The sequence below is a fragment of the Heptranchias perlo genome, chromosome 36 (assembly GCF_035084215.1).
Source record: "Heptranchias perlo isolate sHepPer1 chromosome 36, sHepPer1.hap1, whole genome shotgun sequence".
NCBI lineage: Eukaryota > Metazoa > Chordata > Chondrichthyes > Hexanchiformes > Hexanchidae > Heptranchias > Heptranchias perlo.
The window spans coordinates 4,985,421-5,005,581 of NC_090360.1; the positions used below are offsets into that span (position 1 = coordinate 4,985,421).

The 20,161-nt window shown below is 41.8% G+C and overlaps 1 long non-coding RNA gene across 1 annotated transcript; it reads left to right on the forward strand.

Moving 5' to 3' along the window:
• The first annotated feature begins 329 nt into the window (after window positions 1-329).
• Window positions 330-14,126, forward strand: LOC137303946 (uncharacterized). The gene is made up of 3 exons (XR_010958483.1): window positions 330-468; window positions 11,129-11,215; window positions 14,045-14,126. It is a non-coding gene; the product is annotated as an uncharacterized lncRNA (long non-coding RNA).
• The last annotated feature ends 6,035 nt before the right edge of the window (window positions 14,127-20,161 follow it).

The following is a 20,161-nucleotide window of genomic DNA, read 5'->3' on the forward strand; positions in this document are numbered from 1 at the left end:
CCTGCACGCGCTCCACTTCGCCCCGCCTCCTGGGCAATGATTGACAGGGACATAGCCCCGCCCACTCTCCGCTCAGCACTGTTTGTGCACGGCCCCGCCCCCCCCCCGCAGAACGATTGATTGACGCGCCAACGTCCAATCATCCGAGCGGAACCCCGTTGATCGACAACCGTCGGCGGGTCCCGCCCCTCTGGGCGTTGATTGACAGGCGGTGCCTGGGTTCCAGCTCTTGCAGGTAGCGGGGTTGCGCTGCCAGCCTCCCCCCCCCCCCCCCCCGGTTAGTGAGTAACTCTCCTCCAACAGTTTGCAGAGTGCTGCAGAAGATGCACCGAGCAGCTGCCCCTCACTGAACTCCTGGAGGACGGGGAAAGGGGGCCGAGTTCCCTCCCTCACCTTCGGAGGACGGGCTTGCTTCTGCAACAGGTAGATCGGCGGCTCCTGGACGGCGAGAGGGTCGGCACATCACCGGTAAGAACCGTTCACACCCTCCCACCGGCGGGTCTCAGCAGATGGTGCGAGGTAGCGGAATGTATCGGTCACAAATGTATCCGTTTTTCCTCAGTGAAACCTGAAGTAATTTTGTTGCAACCTGAGCTGCCTCTTGTTACTTTGTATCCTTTTATTTTGGGTATTGTATCCTTTAATATTGGGTATTGTATCCTTTAATTTTGGGTATTGTATCCTTTAATTTTGGGTATTGTATCCTTTAATATTGGGTATTGTATCCTTTAATATTGGGTATTGTATCCTTTAATATTGGGTATTGTATCCTTTAATTTTGGGTATTGTATCCTTTTATTTTGGGTATTGTATCCTTTAATATTGGGTATTGTATCCTTTTATTTTGGGTATTGTATCCTTTTCATTCGCAAAAGAGCCGCGTAAATTAAATGGGGTGTTTATAAATATTGCTCATCCGTCCGTAATACTGGCACTTTGGAAAAGTGGTAATATTTATAGACTTCTCCAGCCTTAAAATTAAAGCACTTTTTAAAAAAAAAAGTGTGAATTATTGCCAATCTGAAGCACGTTCCCCGGCTGTTTGGGCAACAATTAAGAGTCGGTCAGGAGGGGGGGGTTTGGTGTTAATTCAGACCCGGGATCGAGCGAGGCTGCCGCAGACCCGCGAGCCTTGGTTACTCTGAGTAACGGAGCATGTACATCCCATCAGCTGGTTTAACGGTGCCATGACTTACAGATGCAAACAACAACAAAAAAAAAAGAATCCAACCTGTGCAAATCTTTATTATCGCTAAGAAGCCGCCGATGGGAGCAGGAGGTTGTATTCAGGGACCTGGCTGCTGCAGGATAAGAATTACAGTGGGCGGTGAACTGTCAGGTTTTTTTTGGATCTTATTAAGGAGCAGAAATCTGTCTTGAAGTGCAGTGTGGCGTATGTTAGTCGGATAAAGGGTTGTCAAAGCTATTTCATAATAAACCGCTTGATTGATGTTTCAAAACAAACACAAATCCGTCGAACTTACGGCGGTTGCGAACCTCCGGGCCGCCGAACCTGCCAAAACTCATTCCGATTCCTACTTTTAATACCATCTCTCTCTGAGAAGGAGAAAACAATAAATTTGCATATATCAGCGTGCATTGCAAAAGAAATCGGCAGTGTAGAATTTATCTAAATATGAATTATGGATCTCCGTGATGCTGCTGACTAATAATGTGTTGGATTTGTTCGAATTGCAATTATACTCCTGTAGAGCAGGTATTTGATGGAGTTATTTTGTGTTGGCTTGTTTCAGCAAAAAAAAAACCCCATCGATATTTCTGAACTTGTCAAACTAATATGTTTACTCGAGCACCGTCATTGTAGTGGGAGTGTGTGGATATACTCTTTAAAATATCAAATGCAATGCTTTTAGCAAGTGGTCTCAGCTGCTGGCTGAGATCGTGAGGATTACATGTGAAAAGAGCCTTGTGGTTATTTGTCAGGGGATGGTCCCAAATAACCGCTACCTATTGACACTAATTGAATTATTCATTGATTGTTGCTCTTAAGCTGTTTGGGCTAGTGTAGCTAACAGTGCTACAATATTAATTTGCATCCAGCAGCACCGTGTTTATATTTTCCTGTCTATGAATTGGATCTTCCTGGCCTGGAGTACATCCTGTACATAGATGCTGAAACACATACACACTGGTGTGAGCTGTGGCTTAGTGGTAGCGCACTCGTCTCTGAGTTGGAAGGTCGTGGGTTCAAGTCCCACTCCAGAGACTTGAGCGTAATATCTAGGTAGACAGTCCGACAGTGGTGCTGTCCTTAAACCTTTCAGGCGGATATAAGAGATCCCACGGCACTATTTCAAAGAAGAGCTGGGGAGTTCTCCCCGGTGTCCTGACCAATATTTATCCTTTAACCAATATCTAAAGCAGATGATCTGGTCATTATCACTTGCTGTTTGCGGGATCTTGCTGTGTGCAAATTGGCTGCCACGTTTCCTACGTTACAACAGTGACTACACTTCAAAAAGCGCTTCATTGGCTTTAAAGCGTTTTGGGACGACCCGAGGTTGTGAAAGGCGCTATATAAATGCAAGTTATTTATTTCCTCAGTGAATCGGTGTGCATTTGAAAATATTGTTTCATTTGTTGCCACTGTAATTACAGGGCTCCAATCCCAGCCAGCAATTTGTTTTAATGAATGGAGAGCTTGGCTTGGACTGACCATACATTGAAAATATTTAACAAAGATCTGCTTTGGTTTATAAAGTGCCTGCAAGGTCCAGAAGGCCCTCGTATCTCTTGAGCGATGTTTGATGCCACATTGGGGTTATACCCTGTCCGATGCCAAGGAAAGTGGTGTGAGAGGACCATTTGTCGGGGCATCTTGCTACACTCCTCCAGGCACCAGCCAACTATTATTTTGGTGCTTTTAAGTTCTGACACTGCTAGAAAGGAGTTTCTCCTTCACAGCAGTATAGTATTGCACCCTTAATTTTAAATGGGCTTTCGAATATAGCCCAAGTGAGGGTGGTTTGCAGTGAAGATATATATTTGCATATACTCTATTTACATAAGAATTTGCAGTGGTGTCTTTATGTAAAGTGAACAATTAAACATAAAGGCTTTTAGTTCTGTTTTTCCGGGACTGCACTCTGCATTTATTGGAGATGTACACACTTTACATTTAACTCTGTGTCGGGTGTTTTGGGGTTGTTCTCACCCTATTGATCAGTGCAGATATCTGGTCCCCGGTCTAGCCAAGGAACACTTATACCTCACGGATCGGGGGTTCAGGAAAACAGGACTTATGCTAATGCACCCAGTGATGGATCACATCGCCGAATAGTACAGAGAACACACAAACTCGGTGTTTGAATTGAATTGGAATGTTGGTTTTATTATACCATCAACATGAAGAAAATAACGATAAAAACGGTCCTACACAGTACATTGAGTTACACACACCCACTACAGTACTTTATCCCGCTAAACTAAGAGGTTGGTGGGGACCCTGGAGACACCTATCACACACACACACACACACACACACACACACACACGTATGGGCGAGGTTCACCAATCCTTTGCACTTGCAGGTCTGGCTGACCGGTTTCGCTGGAAGCTGCTCTCCTCCCTGGAGAGCTCGGGTGGAAAAAAAAGGAGCGAGCAGGAACTAAGAGGACGAGAGAGAGAGAGAGAGAGAGAGTGCGATCTGGATAAGAGATAAGAGCTAAGAAGCAAGAGAGCAAGAACCAGAGACAGCAAACAAGAGCAAGAGAGAGAGGGGTTTTGAGCTTCCACCTATATACCCCTCTCTTACAATAGTTTTCGTCATTAAATGAGGCACTCCCATGTCTGTTTAAACAGTTCTTACAAAATCCTTAAGAGTCCTTGATGGCTTTTGATGGTCTCTCATCGTGTTGCAATTGCTTCTCTCGATGGGTTATTGTTCTACGAATTCATTCCGATTGTCGAGGACTTGCCACACAAGGCTCCCTTTTCATCCCACATCCTAGGTGGTGTTTGGTTTTGCATCAGAACTGAGGCATGGCTCTGCCATGTCTGGAGCAGTTGCCTCTCTCAATGGCCGACTGCCTCTCGAATTAGTGCTGACCATCGACCACCTGCTGTAGGTTTTGCATTAAAACAGAGACATGTCTGAAGCAGTAATTCTCCCACCTTCCACTGTGTGTGTTGTTGATTTGTCTGGTGACCTCTCACCTATCCTTCCATCTTAGGATTTTGGTCAGTGGCCAATGTTTTACATCCTCAGGGAAAAGGTGGAATTCCCAGAATTCTTACAACTCTTTTACTAGCATCACCCAAGTTCAGGTTTTAGTAAACTGTGCTCCAGCCAGGATTAATTGAGATTTCTCTCTGCAAATTTATTTATTACTAAAGCACTAGCATTTCATCTCAGGAGATGATAAAAGTACTACTTCTACATCTTGCATTTATATAGCACCCTTAACATAGTAAAATGTCCCAAGACGCTTTATGGGCATATCAAACAAAATGTGACACCGAGCCACATAAGGAGGAATTAGGACAGGTGACCAAAAGCTTGGTCAAAGAGTTAAGTTTTAAGGAGCGTTTTAAAGGAGGAGAGAGAGGTGGAGGCGTTTAGGGAGGGAATTCCAGAGCTTAGGGCCTGGGCAACTGAAGGCACTGCCGCCAATGGTGGAACGATTAAAATCGGGGATGCCAAGAGGCCAGAATTGGAGGTGCGCTGAGATTTTGGAGGGCTGAAGGAGGTTACAGAGATAGGGAGGGGCGAGGCTGCGGAGGAATTTAAAAATACCGATGAGAATTTTAAAATTGAGGTGTTGCCGGACTGGGAACCAATATGGGTCGATGAGCACAGGGGTGGTGGGTGAACCGGACTTGGTGCGAGTTAGGATATGGGCAGCAGAGTTTTGGAGGAGCTTTAGTTTATGGAGGGTGGAAGGTGGGAAGCTGGCCAGGAGAGCGTTGGAATAGTCCAGTCTGGAGGTAACAAAGGAATAGATGAGGGTTTCAACAGCAGATGAGCTGAGAAGGTCGATGTTCCAGAGGTTGAAGTAGACTGTCTTAGTGATGGAGCCTGTGACTAACAGGCCAAAATTATATCCAGAGACAACTTAAACTCTCAGGACCTAAATGGAATGCCTTTTACCAGCCAATCAATTGCAAGTTGTATCACTTCCAGACTGGAGAACTTACAGGCAGGTTACTTTCCTGAAACAGTCTGTGTTTAAAACTGAATATGAGCTCAGTCCTGTTATCAGCCCTGTGCTTAAATAAAAAAAAACTGTATTTCCTGCACAATTAACTTCTATCAAATTTGTTATGGCTTGAAATAAATTGACTTGACCAACAATATAACATTATTCCCTGCTCTGATCAGATGTAGTAATGTGTCCAATAAATTCTTTATAGGTGTCAGCCTTGGCTCAGTGGTAGCACTCTCACCTCTGAATCAGGTTGTGGATTTAAGCCCCTCTCAAGAGACTTGAGCACATAATCCAGGCTGACACTCCAGTGCGGTACTGAGGGAGTGCTGCACTGTCGGAGCTGTCGTCTTTCGGATGAGACGTTAAACCGAGGCCCCATCTGCCCTCTCGGGTGGGCATAAAAGATCCCATGGTATTATTTGAAGAGCAAGGGAGTTCTCCTGGTGTCCTGGCCAATATGTATCCCTCAACAAACATCACTTGAGCTGTTTATCTGGTTATTTATTGCATTGCTGTTTGTGGAAGCTTTCTGTGCGCAAATCGGCTGCCAGATTTGCCTGCATTACAACAGTGACTACACTTCAAAAGCTCTATTGGCTGTGAATTGCTGTGGGACAGTCTGAGGTCATGAAAGGTCCTACATAAATGCAAAATTCTTAATAGAATCAGTGTGCATTTCAAAGCATTGTTTCCTTTTTTCCCCACTGTAATTACAGTTTGCCGTGACTGTCATTTTTTTATAAGCAGCTGTCCCTGTCACTTATCCAGTTAGGTTTAAATGATAGTGAGATATGCCTCTCTGGTAAGGCAGTGACACCACTTGCTGCCTGTTTTGGGCTGTTATGCCGAGTGTGAAGAGTTTTCGGAAGAAATGTGACAAAATATTTGAGTAACATAATGACTGGTTCAGAAATTCAAATTGAATATTTTTCCTTCCATCTGTTGAATTGAGGTGAGATAATACAGCTGTTATTGATTGATCACTGTACAGACTCCGTAATGCACAGGGGAAAGCTCATTATTGAGCCCTACTTAGCCTTGCTAAAAGAGGAAAAAAAATCCTGCGAATGATCAGGTTGAATCACTTGAAATGCTTAAACATGCAACGAAATGTCTTTTCAAACAACACCAATGGAAAGATTAAACTCTCTGACAGTCACCGTAAATCTCAAGCTCATCTGTACTCTTGCATTTTTTTTTTACAAGTAGTATATGTGATAAATTGAGACAGTGGGTGAGTCTTACTGAGTAGCTGAGGTTGCAAATGATCCTGGGGCCAGTTCCATGGAGTAATATTGTTGTTGGGGTCACTGTCTGATGTGCTGTCAGGGCTTTGGGTTTGGGGGGGGGAAGAGAGAAGCTTTTTACTCCAGATCCCTCAAGTTTTTCGAGCATTTTGAAACCATGCTCTTTTCTCTCCTGCCCTGAATGCAGCATTCTCGGACGGGGATGGTGGAATACCCGACTGTTTGCATGCATTGCCATTCTTGAAATCGCTGCTAAGACGCACATGGGCAATTTTTAGGTTGATGTGCTCTCCTGATTTCAGTCCCCCTCTCTGGCCACAATGTCTGCCCTCCGTCAGCTACCTGTCCCCATTAGAATGGGTGGAAACTGGGGGCTCTCTGATTTGGAGAACTGGAGTTTAACCCATGTCCAGTATGTGACCTCGTTATGTATGTGATAGAAGGCAGGGATCAGCATTAATTACATTTTGATGGTGTTGTATATTTTGTAGTCTTTGGAATTTGGTCAGGTATCATTAAATCACCCCTTGTCTGAGTCAGGCTAATTAATTTCATTGGAGGACGTATTAGAAGAAATTAAATTGTGAAAATCTTTGCTCAGATCATCCGACTTCACTTAAAATACATTTATTAATGAGGACACGGATGCTGAAACACGCAGCTGGTCCGACAGCATCAGAACGAGAAAGACAGCAAAGCATTCTGATTGGGAATCGGCAGCAGTTCACGCTGAGACTGACTCCTCTGTTTTATTTTGGATTTCCAATGTTTGTTTTTGGAGAGCAGCACAAGTCAACTCACTTCCCCTCGCTACCTCTTCAAGTGGTCCAGCTGCGATTCAGGACTCGCGGGGCAAGAAGTCGTGTCCCACTACTGAATGTCTCTGCTGCATTGTATTACTTGGTCACCTGGCTCCTTAGTATTGAATGTAGATCTTCAGTGACATCATGGGTTGGATTGGGTGTCGGTGTGAATGTAACTTAAGTTGTACACATCATGTAGGTGTTTTTTTTTCAGAAATAAACTGCAGGGTAATGCACTTTTTTTTAAAAATGGCTCTTATTTTTGGCTTATCCAGGATTGGGATGTTGAGGGATTGAACAGTGCACACTTTAGTCAACCTGGTGTCTGGTTCAGTCATTTCAGATTGGTTATAATTAATGTGACTTCAAGTGCTAAGAATGCAATTGGAGGTAGACAGCCCATTTTCTTCGGTGTGGGGGCCGAGGTTCTGACAGCTGACAAACGCCTGAATGTTCAGCTGGATTAAGGGAATCTGCTCCTGTGGAGTGAACATGGGGTTCCCTCGCGAGTGTGTCGGCATCGGCAGGGGGGGGGTCCCACACAGAGAAGAACTGACCGGAACTATTCATTTGTGTTTTGGTTCCATTACAGAAAGTAACAAGCGCTGAATTGTCAATTGGTGTTAAGCTACTGGCTGAGAGAAACAGAAGGATGGGCTCAAAGACAATAGAGAATCTGATAGATGTTCTAAGTGGTCAGGACAGTACCGAGTCCCAGCGACAATAAATTCTAAGCTCCTGTTGCCGCCATTGAATTCTTTCAGTATCAGTTCTGAATTTGGCAGTGTAGTATAATTGCAGCATTAAATGGGTAGATTTAAAATAGAAAAGGAAACTTAAAAGGCAGGCTAAGGATACCAGGGGATCTTTTGTCCCTCCACTTGAAATACTTGCTTCACGCTTGTGAATAATGTTACGGATATCACAGGTCACACTGTACCATACTGCTGTTTCTGCAATAAGTGACTCACTTAAATGTTCAAAAGAAAATCAGGACAGATTTCTGATTGAACAGGGAATGGGTAGATAGAGGTTTGAAGTGGGAAAAAGATGAGAAATAGTCTTTTTTGAGACCGTTTTTCCTCCCCTTTCCCATTTCTCCTTGTGTCTGACACCACTCGAGGGTGAGCAGATGCATGACATTTCCCTGGACTTCTCCCAAGATGATCTGAACTGGCTGTGAGCAGTTTTCCAAGAACAGCCGAAGATTGACTCCATTCAATTTTCTTGACCTCCCTTTCTGTGGGCAGTTCCCTGGCCTATGGCTGACACCTCGGTACGCATGAACAAACTTGCATTTACCTTGTGCCTCATCACGTCTTTCAAGCGTCTCAAACTGCTTCACGCACAAAGAATCACATTGTGCGGTTGCTGTTATTGTGGGTGAATGTAGCAGCTACTTTGTGCATTAGTGGTGCAGCTGAGCTTGGTAACTCGGCATGTGGATCACCAGCATGAACCCAACTCATATCACTTCTGTTCTTCAATATTCATTAATGTAGGGTCTGAGCTTCTATTTAGCTCTGTTCATGCACCACCCATTTGACAGAGAATGATGTTTCTATGTAACGTGTATGATTGAGGGTGATTGCTCTAACACTTGGATATGATGTATTGAAGAGGAAAGATGTGGAATTTTATAAGTACCTTATCACGTCTCTTGGAAACATCTGAAGGTGCTTTACATACAATGAATTACTTTGAAATGCTGTTACTGTTGGCACTCGTGTTATGTACGGCTAGATCTTGCAAACAACATTGCAATGAATGCCCAGTTGGTCTGTTTGGTGATTGAGGGTGGAACGTTGACCAGCCATTAGGAGAATGCTTTGTGCTTTGAATAGTGCGATGGGATTTTTAATAGGAATGCAGGAATTTTTGGTGAAAACAGACCAAGGTCCACCCAGTTCACCTTCTACCGTCCTGGTAGTCGCGTGATACAACGATAATGGAGATGTTGACTAATTATAGCAATCAATCTCTAACAATTAGCCTCAATTTAATGTCTCATCCAAAGGGCAACACTTCTGGAAATGCTGTGCTCCCTCAGTATTAATACCGTACTTGTCCGAGGTAAAATTATTTTAATTTCAATTCAATATTCTGGGCACCTCATCGTATATACCACAAACTTGTCAATGCCAGAAAGTACCTGACTTCTGTGGCACACTGTCCCGACTACTCTATCCGTTCTCAAAATTCAGTAGCTAGGCATTGTCTTTGGAGATAGTTTGGTCACCACCACAGCTGGTGTTATGATCCCAGTAACTTGACTGCACCCATTACACAGTCCAGGTATCCTGGATTGCACTTTGATCACTGATAGGTGACAATGCCAGACAGAGCAGTATTTCATTGCTTAGAAAGAAAGAAAGAAAGACTTAGATTTCTATAGTGCCTTTCACAACCTCAGGATGTCCCAAAGCACTTTTTGGCCAATGAAGTACTTTTTTGAAGTGTAGTCACTGTTGTAATGTAGGAAATGCAGCAGCCAATTTGCGCACAAGGTCCCACAGACAGCAATGTGATAATGACCAGATAATCTGTTTTTAGGTGTTGGTTGAGGGATAAATATTGGCCAGGAACCAAGGGAGAACTCCCCTGCGATGTAGTTGCTCCTTGAACGGTTGATTTTCTGTTGGCTGGAAAGCTGTTTGTGATGAAGCTGGGTTTGATCTGCGCTGTAAATGGCTGGTCCAAATTTTCTATTGTAGTCATCATGTGAAATTTCTGGTTCACATTTTAATGATGAAACAAATGACAGTAATTTTTAAAAACATTTGATTTGATTTAGTTAAATGCACATAGTTCACTGAGCAGCTTTGGCAAGCTGTTAAATGCAGATTAAAGTAAATAATAAGCACTCACTTCTGACAAATGAGCCTTCTGTTTAAACTGTGATTTGTATTTTGTTGCCAAAAATTTATATTGCTCCCCACTTGCATGAGATGGTTTCACTGAACAACATCACGAGTTGAAGAGGAAAATGTGCAAAAGCACGGGATATTCATTCTGCTGAGAATAAAGGCAGCAATGTGCGTTTGATAGTGAGTTCTGGATATGTGGATCCATTACACATTTAAAACAAATCTTCTAGTAACTTTAGGTTGGACATTTATTTCTGAGGCACGCAATTTTTGAATGTTAGCTGGTCTTAGTGGCAGCACTCTTAGCTCTGCGTCAGAAGGTTGTAGGTTCAAGCCCCACTCCAGGGTTATAACCTAGGCGGATACTTCGTTGCAGTACTGAGGGAGTGCTGTGTTGTCAGAGGTGCTGACTTTACTATGAGACATAAAACTAAGAGCCTCGTCTGCTTGTTTGGGTAGATGTCAGACATCCTATGGCACGATTAGAAGAAGCGGAACATTTATCCCTCAACAAACACCACCAAAACAGATTAACCGATTAGTTCATTTCATGGCTGTTCATGGGACTTGCTGTGTTTGTCTACAAAACAACAGTGACTACACTTCAAAACTATAAGCGGTGAAGTGTTCAAGGGCATCCTAAGGCTAAATAAAAAGTGCTATTTTAACACAAGTTTGTTCCTTCTAATTTTAGAAGTCTAATTTCAGTAAACTGAAATGTATTTAATTTGTTTCTATTAACCTTTATAATGAGAGAAAAGCCCAGAAATCAGTGTGTGGTATTAATGTGAGCACTTGAAGCGTTAGAACAAATAACAAAGTTATGTTATACAAACAGAGACATCAAATGTGTTTATTTTAACACTTCTATTAAAATAGTGATGTAGTGCTGTACAAATATGTTATATGTTCGAGTGCCAGCACCGCAGTTGGTAATTTTTAGGCTAATGTGTTTACTGTTTTGCTTGGCAATCATTTTATAATTTGAAGATCAAGGATTAATTGTTTGCTTTTCCTCTCCTCTGCACTCCACTCTCCCACAGGAAACGAGCACCCACCGTCCAAGATGAAGCTCAGTCCGTGCACTCGTGTGTTTGTGTTGTTACTTTTTCTGCAGTCTCTGTCTCTGGGTGAGTAATGTCACAAAGCACGATGGCAGCTTACGTATTTTAAAAATCTGAAAGAAGGGTGCGGCTCAACAAGCAATCGCAAGCCAATTCTTCCAAAATCTTTTCAAAATGAATTTTTCCACCTGGTTAATTTAGAGTTTTAGTATTGCAGAAAAGTCAGTAACTGGGAAATGGAAAGCAGTAGACATGTGCTATGCATTGCCATCAGTGGCATCACTGTGGTGTCAGCTGTGGCTTAGTGGGTAGTGTTCTTGCCTCTGAGTCACAAGGTTGTGGGTTCAAGTCCCACTCCAGAGACTTGAGCACAAAATCTAGGCTGACACTCCAGTGAGACAGTAAACCAAGGCCCCATCTGCCCTTTCAGGTGGACATAAAAGATCCCATGGCACTATTTCGAAGAAGAGCAGGTGTCCTGGCCAATATTTATTTATCCCTCAACCAACATCACTAAAACAGATTATCTGGTCGTTATCATATTGCTGTTTGTGGGATCTTGCTGTGCGCAAGTTGGCTGCTGCGTTTCCTACATTACAACAGTGATTACACTTGGAAAAAAGTACTTCATTGGCTGTAAAGCTCTTTGGGATGTCCTGAGGTAGTGAAAGGCCCTATATAAATACAAGTTTTTATTTTCCAGAGTGTGTTACCTCTTGGTCTCTGAAGCCATGTAATGGACAATCTACTAAGGTGCTTGTATGCTTTGGCCATCTTTGGTTCCTATTTTTTTTTAAGAAGCGTTATGAGGAAAAATGCCTTCACCAGGATTGTGCAGCAAGCAATACTGCAGTTGTTGTACTGTGGGACTGCACAGATTTGATACGGGAATTAAGTTTTCCCCGTTAATTTAATTAGCTATTCGTCATTCCAAAATTCCAGGTTGTAATTCTGTGTTGTAGTTGTATTGATAAACGAATCAATTCCTGTTTAACGTTTTTCCATTTGAGAATTGATTATTAAGATTTGACTTCAAGTCTTGAAACCATATCCTAAAGTGAAATCCTACATCTCACAATATATACTTAATTAAAAAAAAAATAGAATAAGTGCTGGAGACTTGATTAGTGATTGATTAGCTAATTGAACGATCCTATCTCTAGCAAATGCTACTTAAGACAAACCTCCAAGGATAAATTTTGGAAGGTGAGGCTCCTGGGGCAGTGCCTTTCTTGAGAGGAGCTCAGACTGGATATTCGAGCTTGGGAGTTCGTCCTGAATTGTCCATGATTTGATCATGGGAAGTACATGAGCTACTTGAAGTCAGAGTCACTAACCAGCGCCGAGTGGATCTCCATTCCAGGAGCCTCACCGTGGAAAATTTACTCATCTGTTTTTACGAAAGGACATCATACATGTTTTTCAAACAGTTAATTTTGGTGGTCGTTCCTTTTTTTTCCTCTATATTGCAGCTTTAGTGTACGTGTGGCTTAAAACACACGCTGACTCTTTCCATCTTGTTTACTTTAAAGGCTGATGTACAATTGCTTGTAGTATCATTATTTGGTGAAAGTATTCAATGAAGTGGAAAGAAGTGTAATTATAGAGTGTGATAGTTCAGTGAACTGAGTTGTGTTCAGTGACAGGGGTCAAAAGTTATTTTCTGGGTTACTGATCCACGAGTAGTTTGTCAGGAAAACTGCAGGCTACATATTGTAATACCAGAAGGAAAGCAATACGTTTTTCAGTGACTGTCTAATTGTGGTGTTGACTTGTTTTTATTTCCTCCTCCTGTATTTCTCTCATTTTGCTTCAAGTTTTAACCTTGAAAATGTTTTTTTTCCTGTTTCTTGGATTGATTTTGGTTCATCTTGACCACAAATTATTTCCCCCTTTTTTAAAAACTATTCCGCCAGAATTTAAAAGAATAATTTCTGTTGATCTGGGCTCAAAGATTGCAGGTTGCTCAGACCAGTGGGACTATTGATACTGGGTGTGGTGGGGGTGCCATGTGCTTGTTGAGGATATGCTTTACTGTAATACATCTGATGCCTGCTTTTGCCACAGTTAGTAAAAGAATAAAGAAAGTAAGACTTGCATTTATATAGCGCCTTTCACTACCTCAGGACGTCCCAAAGCGCTTTACAACCAATAAAGTACTTTTGAAATGTAATCACTGTTGTAATGTAGGCAGCCAATTTGCACTCAGCAAGGTCCCACAAACAGCAGTGTGACAATAACCAGATCATCTGTTTTAGTAATAAATAGTTTGAGGGATAAATATTGGCCCAGGACACCGGGGAGAACTCCCCTGCTCTTCAAAATAGTGCCATGGGATCTTTTACATCCACCTGAGAGGGCAGATGGGGCCTCAATTTAACGTCTCATCTGAATGACGACACCTCCGACAGTGCAGCACTCCCTCAGTACTGCACAGGAGTGTTAGCCTGGATTATGTACTGATGTTTCTGGAGTGGGACTTGAGCCCACGACCTTCTGACTCAGAGGTGAGAGTACTTAATTGGCTGTAAAACGCTTTGGGTCGTCCGGGGGACATGAAAGGCGCGATATAAATGCACATCTTTATTTTCCTTCTTTTGAACAGATATTTTTGTTTGTCATGGCCAGTTAAGCTTTCCTTTAAAAGTGCAAGTTGACATGTAATAAATGGTAAGCTTGAAAGGAGAGTTCCTTCCTGAAGGATTGTCCAACCTCGTTTGATTCAAAATATGAGAGAAACAAATCTACGTTGTATTATAATTGCTGATAGATTGGCACTTTATTAAGAGCTGCTGCTATCTAAAGCTGCATTTGCAAAACAAAACCCTGCAGGAAAACTACTCCTGCTGTTGTAATTCACATTTTTGTGTTGATTTTTATTTTCTTCTTTTGCAGGCCTATCATATAATCGACTGCCTTATTTCTTGAATTACTACTTTGATCAATATATTTTAATATATGAAAATTCCTCTGTCGGTGAGTATTCGGTGTTTTTTTTTAACCTCCTCCTAGTTTCACTGTCAGTTGAAATGTGTACTGTTGTGATATTATAGAAATATGCCAGTGCTGGGAGAACGCTGCACTGTCGGAGGTGCTCTCCTTCAGTTGAGACCTTAAGCCTGTTCCAGTGGTTCATGTCCTTCCCGTGGCACTATTGGAGGCAAGAGCAGAGCATTCTTCCCGTGTCCTGGCCAACATTTCTTCCCTCAACCCAGTATCACCAAAGATAAATTAAGTGGCAACACATCCCATTGCTGTTTGTGGCTGCACACAAAATGGCTGCTGCATTTGCCTACATAACAGTCACCTTTTCACAGGAATTCAGTGTGGAGTGTTTTGGGATGTTTGTGAGAGATGATGGGGCAGTATAAAAAATAATAGCCTTCCTAATGGTATGAAAGTCTGATGGCTGCTTCTTTATTTAATATAGAACTGTGATATCTAATACAGTAACATGAATGTACAAATACTGTGTAACTGTTTACATTTTTACCTTGATGTCTGGAACTCCATGGGGGTTATAGGGATTAGGTTCTTAATCCCGTGATTCCATATGTGGTGAATTCCCTATTTTTTTGCTGCGCCATCGGGAGGAAAGATACCAGTTGGAAGCTGGGCAATGTGCTGGAGGAGGGCAGTGATAATTGGAGCGCAAGTCACTCTGATTAGGCCAAAAATGGCATTTATTGAGGGACGGAGCACATTGCCCACTGGGTTCAGTGTATGATGTATGGAGACATGAAGGAGAAGAAAATGTAAAATAGCACAAGTTTCCTAAACAAACAGCAAAGGGATGATTCCATCTCAACCCGTGGGAAATGTGTACATTATAATTTGTGTGGATTGTTTCTGTAGTTTTTAAAATACACCATTTAAGGGTGCTGTTTGTTTTTTTTAATCGTGTGCGTCTCTGACAAGCCACAGATCAATGCAAACAGAAAACACTTAAGTCATCCTTGTTTTGAATTATCTGAGCATAGCTTGAAGTGGCTGCTGAGTTTATGTTGACATGGAATCACTGTTTAGAAACAAATGTAATGATTGAAAGTCAGCACCTCGAGGTAGAAACATGGACTTTGTGTCAAAAATGGCTGTGGCCTGTTTCCTGATGGAGTACTGTACCTAGTTACAAGGGATGATAACTTAGTAATTTTTGTGAGCTTGTGATCAGAGTCTCAATGGGTGGAAATGCGATCCTGCACTGGCCATCCTCTGCAGCCCTGAATAATTATTTGGTGTAATTTTTGGTGAGTGGTTTTTAATTGTTGCTTTATTAAAAACTCACCTTTCAGTGATTACATTATTTAGTGCAATGCAAACACTTTATCTTTCTTGTGAAGGAACATTAAGACTGGATTTATGTTGCAGCAGGAAATTCAAGGCCAGTTAGCCTTAGTTCAGTTGTTGGTAAACGACTCAAATCCCTAAGAAGTGATTAAGTTACTAAGTACTTGGAGTAACATCAGTTAATCAGGGCTAGTCAATGTGGATTTCTAAGGCAGGTCATGCTTGATTAAACTTATAGCATTCTTTGAAGAAATGGCAGGGGTTACGTAGAGAAACTGCATTCGATGTGGTTTATATGGATTTAAAAATCGTATTTAATGAGGTACGACAAAAGAAATTTATGGCAAGATAATGGTGCATAGAATTAAGGGGAATGTGGCCGCATGGATGCAGAGATAGTTGGAGGGCAGAAAGCAAAGGAGTGGAAAGATGCAGTGAATGGTGTTCCACAGAGGTCTGTGTTGGGGCCACTCTTGTATTTAATATATAACTCTCTGATCTGGCCTGAGGAATTGAGGGAACAATTATTCAAAATTTCCAGCTGACACCAAATTGGGCGATTGTGACAAATGAGAGGAGGGCATGGCTGGGCAGATGGATGGCAGATATAGTTTAATGTAAAGAAAAGTGAAGCAATACATTTTGTAAGTAAGAATAAGGAAAGGAATTCAACCTTAAATGGTAAGATTTGAAATGGAGTAGAGAAGCAGAAGGATCTTGGAGTTCAGATACACAGGTCATTAAAGATGGTAGCATGAGTTGAAAAGATATTCAAAAATGCAAATATCATTTGAGGTTTTGTTTCTAGAGGAGGCGAATGCAAAAGCAAGTGTATTGATGTTGATCTTCTATGGGGCCTTGGGTTACAGTTGAAGTATTGCATGCAGTTTTAGTCAACCCATTATGGGAAGGATTTAAAATTAATGAAAAATGTGCAGCATCGATTCGCTGGGAGGTTTTCAGGGATGAAGGGTTACAGTTTATGAAGAAAGACATGAGAAGTTGTTTCGATTTTTTTAAAACTAGAGCTGAGAAGGTTAAGGGGAGGTTTTCAAGATTATGAACGGTTATGATTTGGTGATAATTGTTTCTAGTGGTTGACAAGATGAGAGGAAACAATAACAATTTGCATTTATATAGCACCTTTTAACATAGTAAAATGTCCCAAGGTGCTTCACAGGAGCTTTATCAAACAAAATTTGATACCAAGCCACATAAGGAGATATTAGGACAGGTCAAAGAGGTAAGTTTTAAGGAGTGTCTTAAAGGAGGAGGGAGAGGTTTAGGGAGGGAATTCCAGAGTTTAGGGCCAAGGTAGCTGAAGGCACGGCCGCCAGTGGTGGAGCAATTAAAATCGGGGCTGAGCAAGAGGCAAGAATTGGAGGATCCCGGAGGGTTGTAGGGCTGGAGGAGGGTACAGAGATAGATAGTATATGTCAAGAACGAGTCAGCTCAGATGAAAGAATCACAACCCTAAATGGATTAGAGAAATAAAGATACACTAAAATGCCTATAGGAGTATGGTGAGGGAAACCACTGCGAAGAATACAACAACCTCCAAAAGAAAATGTAACCAAAGCAGTCAGAGACTTAGAACTAGAAATTAGTTTTGCTTCAGGAACCTAACTCAGCAGTAAGGATTCATCCAGTATTCTAACAGTAAGTGGGTTATCGAAGAAGGATTGAGATCCTTCAATCCCTCAAAATAGGATTGATGCTGAGGATGAACTAAAAACAGTTAACATATAAAAAGTGATTACTCCCTGGAAGCGTTTACCAGAGAAGACACAGGTAACATGGCAACCATCACAGGAGGTTCGACAACTGAACGAATGACCATCACTTGGATCGAGAATCGGGACCGGCTCAAAATTGAATCAATCCCATTCCTTTAAACCCAAGAGTGGTATGTCAGATTTGGGACAAAATCCAAAAAAATTGCTGACCATCATTGTGATGGAGTCAATGAATACAGGGGAGGCCCACTGGATTAGAAACAAGTCAACACGGTACCTATTTTCAAGATAACCAATGACAACAAAACTGGGCAACATAGTTTTATATCAATAACCGGCAAAATATTGGAATGAATTGTTAGGAACAAATTTGATTATCTAAATGAAGATAACTGTGTGCAGCAGCCAACACCGTTTCATAAGTGGCAGATGCTACCTGACCAAAATTGACATTCGAAGCACAATGATATAGTATAACTAAACCTACAGAAACCCTTCCGTAAAGTTCCACATGAAAGGCTCTTAAACAAGGCTTTAAGGCAGTGATTGTCCTATCTAAAACTTGGAGGTGGATAATGAATTAAGTGAGAGAGGAAGCATCAGGTACTAGTTAGTGAAGTTACGATGGGCTGGGGATTGGTATTGGGGCAATGCACTAAGTGGACTGTCCCAGGAGCTCTTTCCACCAACCCCCCAACCCAGAAATGTCTGATAACTCCTGACTCTCAGAACAAGATGATTAATTGATTATTGAATAGCATTAAGTCACATTATGTAACCACCAGAAACCAGAAAATCAATTATGGCTTTATAATACCCTGCACTTGTCCATCAAATCATTTAATACAAAATCTTCAAGACAAATCAGTGAGCCACATTAGCAGAAGTACAAGGGAATTTCATGCAACATATTAAAGGCAATCATAGCTTTCCATTTAATTTTGCATCTGTTCTTCATGTTTATATCTTGCACATTACAGAACTTGTAAACCCCTAATACACTCTCACCTTCATGAAGTGTCTACCCAACCTCACCCAGAAACCTTTGGTTTCACACAGGATTTAAATCTAGTTCGGATATAAAATAGAGAAGCTCGCCAGCGGACAGATTGCTTTCACCTTTATGTCGTGTATTTAGACAAAGGGAATACTAATGATATCAGAAAAATACATTCCAATCTGGTATCCTCACCGTGACATGTTTCCACTTTTTAACGTTGCAAAGTGGCAGTACGGGCATGATTTTATCAAGGGGTGGAATTTCTGACAGGAAACCCGGGAGTACGGGTTTTACTGATTGACAGGCTGGCCTCGGTCGGAAGGGAGAAGAAAGAAGAGGCTGTGAACAGGTAAGTGTTAGGTGGAGCTGGGAAGGGGGTGTTTGTACCATAACGTTGGTGAACAATTTTTACTTTTATGCATTGATAGCAGGTCACATAAAGGTCACTGGAGAGAAAAGTTTGCGATGTTAATTATAATAGTAAAAGTAAATTTCAGTTACAAAAGCCACCATTTAGTCGGCCACGTCTTTTTTTTGTGGGTGGGGGAGGAGGTGGGTTTTTACAGAAAATAATTTGCTGCGTTGTGTTCAACGTTGCATTCAAATCCCTCCATGGTTTCGCCCCTCCCTGTTTCTGTGACCTCCTCCAGCCCTGCAACCCCCTCCGAACACAGCATTCCTCCAATTCTGGCCTCTTGTGCATCCCCGATTTCCTTCACCCCTCCATTGGCGGCCGTGCCTTCAGTTGTCTGGACCCTGAGCTCAGGAATTCCCTCCCTGAACCTCTGCCCCTCTATCTTTCTTTCCTCCTATTTTAAGACGTTCCTTAAAACCTACGTCTTTCACCTGTCCCAATTTCTTCTTGGATGGCTCTGTCAAATGTTATCTTGTACACTCCTGTGAAGCACCTTGGGATGTTTTACTACATTAAAGGCGCTATATAAATACAATTTGTTGTATAATTGAATATTGATTGGTGAGGTGATATTTGCAGAACTCAAATATGACTCCTAATTTGCATATAATTGCAGGCTTCTTGGCTTTTTTCCTCTCTGCTTCAAGCATTTGATTTCATGGAAATCTGCTTTTTGTTGTACAGTTTTTAGATCCGATTATAAATTAAAAAAAAAACACCAAACCATTTCCTCCTTTTGTAAATAATTGGCATGGTTTCTTGTCTCAGCGAAGCTCTCTCTAATATTTTCATTTTCTAGGTTAAAGCATTGCAGCTTGCCATAATGCATACTAACAAGGAGCAGGCACCATATTCCTTTTCAAACCTCACCTGAGGATGAATAGACCTGTGATTAATCTCCCGAGGAGCTCCAATTAATATCTGTACTGCCTCCAGTGCTGAGTCAAGTTTAACCCCCTTTTCACCTGTTTGTTCAGCATCTTTCTCTTGTCTTCATTTTAAATTCATTTTAACATGAAGAGGGCTTCCATGTAGTAGCGCTCCTGATATGGAAAGAAAGAACTTGCATTTATATAGCGCATTTCACAACCTTGGGACATCCCAAAGCGCTTTGCAGCCAACGAAGTGCTTTTGAAGTGTAGTAATGTAGGGAAACGGGCCAGCCAATTTGTGCACAGCAAGATCCCACAAACAGCAAAGTGATAATGACCAGGATTATTTTTTTTTTCGCTGATGGTTGAGGGATAAATATTGGCCAGTAGACTGGGAAAAGCTCTGGTGATAACGTGATCAGAGCAACTGATTTGTGGTATTCATGGAAAAGTAGATGGAATAACGGAATTCAGTTTTCAGTATACCAGTGACAATCCCATGCATTAATGATGGAATTTGACCTGTTCAGTCGACGTAAACATGTGGCCTTAATTATAGATGACAGAATTGTGGAATGTGGTCCTCAAAATAACAGTGAAATCCTGGCATCTCCTGTAATGAAAATGGAATTTGACTTATTCTGTCAACACTAATCAGTGGCCTTGAGCATCACATCAGAAACAATATGCTTCATTTTACAT